The following is a 6383-nucleotide window of genomic DNA, read 5'->3' on the forward strand; positions in this document are numbered from 1 at the left end:
GGTGGGGAGTGATAGACAAGATGGAAGAGGAAGCCAGGGCTAATTAAATCATATAGAGATTTTGGCTCAAACTTGGAGTAAAACAAGGTGCAATTGGAGGCTTCAGAGCAGAGCTATAACATGAGATCTGACTCACAATTTAACAGGATCTCTCTGGTTGCTATGTTTCATGCAGTCTAGATGGTGGCATCTAGTCCTCTTTCCTCTTCTGATCTCTCTTCCTCTGCTTTATTTTTTCCCTTAGCACTTATTTATTGCTTGGTTTCCCCTATTAAAATATCAACTTCATGAAAGCAGGGATTTTGTTTTTTTGTTTACTGCTTTAGTCCCATTGTTTACAACTAAACTTGTAGGGTACTCCAAAATTCCAGCTGAAAAATGATGGTGGTTTGGAACAGGGTAAGTACAGTGAAGGCTGTGAGACATGATCAAGGTCTAGATATATTATGGAGATAAAGCCAGGTGGAGGAGGTAAAAGAAAGGTCAAGGACAACTCCAGGATTTCTGGACAGCTGGAAGGATGGAGTCACCCAGGAAAGTGGAGATAGAAAGACAAGAGGTGTGAAAGCTGAGCTGTGAGGAACTTTAAGGCTTAGAGGTCATGAAGATGAGGAGGGACCAGCAAAGAACACTGAGAAGAACTAAGAAAGAATGGGATCTGGGAAGCCAAGTGAAGAAAGCATCTCAGAAAAGAAGGAGTGATCCTCCCTTAAATGTTGCTGTGAGGAAAATAAAATGAGGACTGAGAATGGACCACTCGGTTTGACCAAATGGGAGGCCATTGGCGATCTTGATAAAAGTAACTTTGTGGAATGATAAGGACAAAAGCCTAATTAAAGTGGATTCAAGAGAGAATGGGAAACTCAACAACAACAACAAACAACCCAATGAAAAAATGGGCAAAGGACTTGAATAGACCTTTCTCCAAAGATACAGAAAATGGCCAACAAGCACATGAAAAGATATTCAATGTCATTAGCCATTAGGGAAATGCAAATTGAAACCATAATGAGAAAAAAAAAACATAATGAGATACCACTTCATATCTACTAGGGTGGCTATGGGAAGAAAACCAGGAAATATCCAATATTGATACAGATGTAAGGAAACTGAAATGCTTGTACATTGCTGGCAATAATGTAAAATGGTCCGGTTACTTGGCCCAAGCCACCAAACAGTTCAGCGGTGACTCAAAAACTAAAACACAGAACTACCATATGGCCCAGCAATTCCACTCCTAGGGATATGCCCCAAAGTACAGAAAACAGATACTCAGAAAAATACTTGTACATGAATGTTCACAGCAGCACTATTCACAATAGCCAAAAGGTAGAAACAACCCAAATGTTCATCCATGAATGAATAAACAAAATGTGCCATATATATATACAATGAGATCTTACGAAGCAATAAAAGGTAAAGAAATTCTGACACATGTCACAACATGGATGAACCTTGAAAACATTATGTAAGCGAAAGAAGGTCAACATATTGTATGAGCCCATTTTATAAAATATACAAAATAGGTAAATCCATAGACAGAAAACAGATTGGTGGTTGCCAGAGGCTAGGGCAAGGGGAGGATAGAGAGGGAGCACGTAACCAGCAAGGGGAGGGAGGCACTTTGGGAATGACAAGAAGGCTCTGGAACTAGATGGAGCTGGTAACTGTACAACACCGTGGATGTACTAAATGCTACTGAATTGTACATGTTAACATATTAAAATGGTTAGTTTTATGTTAAGTGAATTTCACCTCAATTTTTAAAAAAGAGCAAGAAAGGGACATAAGGAATTGGAGACAGTCTGAAAGAAGACTCTTCCAAGGAGGTTGGCTGGAGAGGGGATGAGGTTCAGAGCAGCAGCTGAGGGGGGATGTGTGGTCAACGTGGGGCTTCTCTAACATGGAAGATAGAGCACATGCACGTCTGCATCGGGAGAGAGGGGACCGGAGGGAGAACTACTGGTAGGAGGGCCTCAATCTCGTGCACAAGAGTCAAAAGTGCTCCATCCTTACCAAGAGAGGAGGCAGGATTCGGGCAGCTTGGTCATGGCAGCCGTGGGGGCTTGCAGAAATTCTCTGTTGGAATAGGGTTTTGTTTTTTTTTTAGGAGATGTGGGGATGTTATGAGTGGGGAGAAGGTGTGAAGCAGTTATCCCAGAGAGTGGATGCATGTCCGGATAAGGCAACAGGGCAGCGCTGCTAGGCAGCTTGAACAGCCCATTTAAGGTTACTAGGAATAAACCAGTGGGACCAGTCAGCCCGGTTGTGTGGTTTTCTCCAAATGCATTTGGCTGCCTGGGGAAAGATGGAGAGCTATTTAATTTATTTATCCCTAAGTTCCCCCAAAGATATCTGACCATAGAAGCCTATCAATAGCCCCCAAAGAGCCTACATAAAAGTCTAGTCAACACACAGATAACAGAGGATAGGAAAATAGCAGTACCCCTAAATCCTCTTTTCTATGCAGTGCAAGCATACATGGTAAGGGGCGGGGGCAGGTCCGGAGGCCCAGCAGGGGCACGCAGGCATTCTTGGACTGGCCAGAAGGGCCCCTGTGAGGGAGAGCAGAATGGTTCAGCTGTCAGAGTCTGAGCTTTGGAGTTAGATTTCCACTCCAGCTGAGTAATCTTGGGCAAATGAGTCTCTCTGAGACGTATCATAAAATGGGGGAGCTATCACCTGCCTTTCAAGGATGTTTTAAGGATTGATGATAAGCACTTAGCACTCAAGTTTCGAGCATATAACAGACATCCAATCGAAGGAGTTAACTATCATTATTAGCCAGATCAACCCAATGAAAGAGGATACCACCAACACACCGTCAACCCGGGGGGCCCAAACACCTGTGTACTTGGATGGTCTTGGGGAACCTCAAAGAGTTAACACAACTCCCTCTCAATTTACAGTGAGGAACTTCACCAGTCCAGAGAGATCTTGACTGCTTTAGCTCAAGAGTAGATTGGTGTTTCTAGCTCCTAAGTTAATGTGCAGACAAGAAGCATCCTCCACTTCCTATAAAACAGTAAACTTCACAAAAGCTGCCATGCATCCCAGTATCGTGTTTTTAACTTTTGAAAGAATTTTAGACTTACAGAACATCACAAAAACAGTACAGAGAGTTCAGTACCCTTCAGCCAGCTTCCTCCAGTGTTAATATCTCACATGGCCATGATACAACTGCCCAAACCAGGAAAATAACTCTGATAAATTACTATTAATGACTTGACAGACGTTATTTGAATGCTGCTAGCTTTACCTCTAAAGTTCTTTTTCTCATGCAGGATCCAATCCTGGATCCCACGCTGCATTTAATTCTCAAGTCTTGTTAGCCTCTGCCAACCTGTGACAGTTCCTCGGTCTTTGTCTTTCACAGCCTTGACATCTGCCAAGAGAGCTGGTCAGGTCTTTTGCAGAATGTCCCTTGATTTGGGTGTGTCTGATGTTTTCTCATGATAAAGCGAGATTGGGCATTTTGAGTAAGAAACCCCCAGAGAGGATGTTTTGCCCTTCTCAGTGCATCACAACACGGGGCACATCACAAAAGAGTTGATACATCCCCTTCCTGGTGCTGTCACCCTTGATCTTTTGGCGAAGGTGGTGTTTGCCCTGTTTCTGCACCCCTATCATATTTGATACAGCGTAAAACAGAATCCCAGCCTTTCTCCTGGTCATAATAGAAGTAAGTAGATGTTTCCATTCACATTCCAGCATCTGTACACCAATAAATGTAACTGTACTCAGCACCCAAAGGGTTTACTTTTATTTCTTTCTTCTGGTTATACTGTAGGTTATTTTATCCCCAAATATGTTTAAAAGAGGAGAAGAAGAGATTTAGTTACACCCCCCAGTCATACCCAGAATCCCTTCACAACCGAAGTGCCCCCAAGTCCCACATGAGAATTCAGGTACCAAAAGTATCAATAACAAAGACCATCAACCCCATGATGAGCACCACATTCAAGGTTCTTTACATACATCATCTCTACTCTCAGAATTCTGAGGATATATGTTATTAGCTGCATTTGAGGAAACGAGGAAAGCTCAGAGAGTTTAAGTACTTTAACTCATATTCAAGCCTAATATAGTAGAGCAGGACCCCTACTCGATCTGATGCTGACACAACACCTGCTATAATATTAAGTCTGAATAGTGTGGGAGGAGAATAGCTTCCCTAGGGCTCAGCCCCCCAAATGCCAACAAAAAGTATAATCCAATCATAATGACAACTACTCTTTCTGAGGTGTGGACATGGTCTTACCCTGGATATTCTCTTTTATAATTTCACAACAGCTATGAGATGGGTAGTATGCACCCCATTTCACAGAGGTCAGAAAGAACAAATAACATGCCCAAGATTCAAAACCAAAACCCTAACCTAAATCTGGTCATGCCTCTAATTTACAGAAAATATGCCACAAAGATATAATCAGCAAAATCCAAACAGACAAATTCCAGAAGGAAACAACCTGGTTTTTTTTTTTTTTCCCTTGCACTTTTATATGATAAAGAGAAAGAGAGAGAGAGAGATAAGGGAGAACCTATAGATTAAAAGATCCTTAAAAGACATTTTTACAGATAGCAGATGTGGGGCTTACTGGATCCTATTTCAAATAAACTATAAAAGAAAATAGAAAATTTATAACAGTGGATTCTATTGATATTAAGAATTATTAATTTGTTCAGATGTGATCATGATAGTTTAGTTGTGTTTTTCAAACGTCTTTATCTGCTTTCCTTTTGGCGGCAAGACGACGGTGCAAATTTCCAAGAAGAGGAAGTCTGTCGCTAATGCCATCTTCAGAGCTGAACAGAATGATTTTCTCACTCAGGAGCTGGCTGACGATTGTTACTCCAGAGCTGAGGTCCAAGTTACACCAACCAAGACAGAAATCATTATCTTGGCCGCCAGGACACAGAATGTTCTTGGTGAGAAGGACTGGTGTATCTGGGAATCAACTGCTGTGGTTCAGAAGAGGTTTGGCTTCCCTGGGGGCACCGTAGAGCTCCATGCTGAAAAGGAGGCCACAAGAGGTCTGTGTGCTATGGTCCAGGCTGAGTCTCTGTGTTAAAACTCCTAGGAGGCCTTGGGGCACCTGGGTGGCTCAGATGGTTGAGCGTCTGCCTTCGGCTCAGGTCATGATCCCAGGGTCCTGGGATCGAGTCCCACATCGGGCTCCCTGCTGGGCGGGGAGCCTGCTTCTCCCTCTGCCTCTGCCTCTCTCTCTCTCTCTGACTCTCATGAATAAATAAATAAAACATTAAAAAAAAAATTTTTTTCTTAAATTAAAAAAAAAAACCTCCTAGGAGGCCTTGCCGTGTGGGGGGCCTGCAGTTCAGCATGGAGAGTGGGGCCAAAGCTCTGAGGTCATGGTGTCCAGGAAACTCCAAGGACAGAGGGCTACATTCATGAAGTTTGTGGATGACTTGCTGATTCACAGTGGGGACCCTGTGACCTACTGTGTTGACAGTACTGTGTACCGTGTGCGGCAAAGACAGGGTATGCTGGGCATCAAGTGAAGATCGTGCTTTCCCGGGACCCAAGTGCTAAGACTGGCCCTGAGAAGCCCCGGCCTGATCACATGACAATTATGGACCCCGAGGATGAGATACTGCCCACCACCGCCATCTTGGAACAGAAGGGTGGTAACCCAGGGCCCCTGCCATACCATAGCCAGTACCCACAGTATAACAGGGTCTCCTTGGCAGCTGGATCTGGAGTCTGGATTTGCTCTGTAAAGACCTTTAATAAAAATCTTTGAAAAAGAAAAAAATAAAAAATTTAAAAATTTAAAAATAAAGGGCGCCTGGGTGGCTCAGTCGGTTAAGTGTCTGACCCTTGATTTCAGCTCAGGTTTCCATCTCAGGATCATGAGTTCAAGCCCAGCACTGGGCTCCACGATGGGCATGGAGCCTACTTAAATAAATAAATAAATAAATAGTCCTTATCTTTTCAGAGATTCGTATTGAAATATCTACAAATGAGGGGCGCCTGGGTGGCTCAGCTGGTTGAGCGTCTGACTCTTGATTTTGGCTCAGGTCGTGAGCTCAGAATCATGAGATCAAACCCTGCATAGTTGGGCTCCATGTTCAGCAGGGAGTCTGCTCGAGGTTCTCTCCCCCCCCTCTCCTGCTGCCTCTCTCCCTGCTCACGCATGCACTCTCTCTCTCACTCTCTCTCTCTCTAAAAATAAATAAATGAACCTTGAAAAAACTATGAATGAAAGAATATGACATCTTACATCTTATTAAAAATTATATTGGGGGAACAGGAGATGTCGTTACCGTTGAAACAAACTGGTCATCAGTTAATAGTCATTGAAGTTGAGTGATGGGTAAATGGGGGGTTCATTATACTATTTTGCATATTTTGTGTATTTTTT

The 6383-nt window shown here is 43.1% G+C and overlaps 1 pseudogene; it reads left to right on the top strand.

Moving 5' to 3' along the window:
* Nucleotides 1-1245: 1245 nt before the first annotated feature.
* LOC123857998 (small ribosomal subunit protein uS3-like) lies at nt 1246-5692 on the top strand (annotated as a pseudogene).
* Nucleotides 5693-6383: the final 691 nt, after the last annotated feature.

This window comes from Mirounga angustirostris, unplaced genomic scaffold (assembly GCF_029215605.1).
Source record: "Mirounga angustirostris isolate CCGP_5_RB_7025 unplaced genomic scaffold, mMirAng1.0.hap1 SCAF_13, whole genome shotgun sequence".
Classification (NCBI taxonomy): Eukaryota; Metazoa; Chordata; class Mammalia; order Carnivora; family Phocidae; genus Mirounga; species Mirounga angustirostris.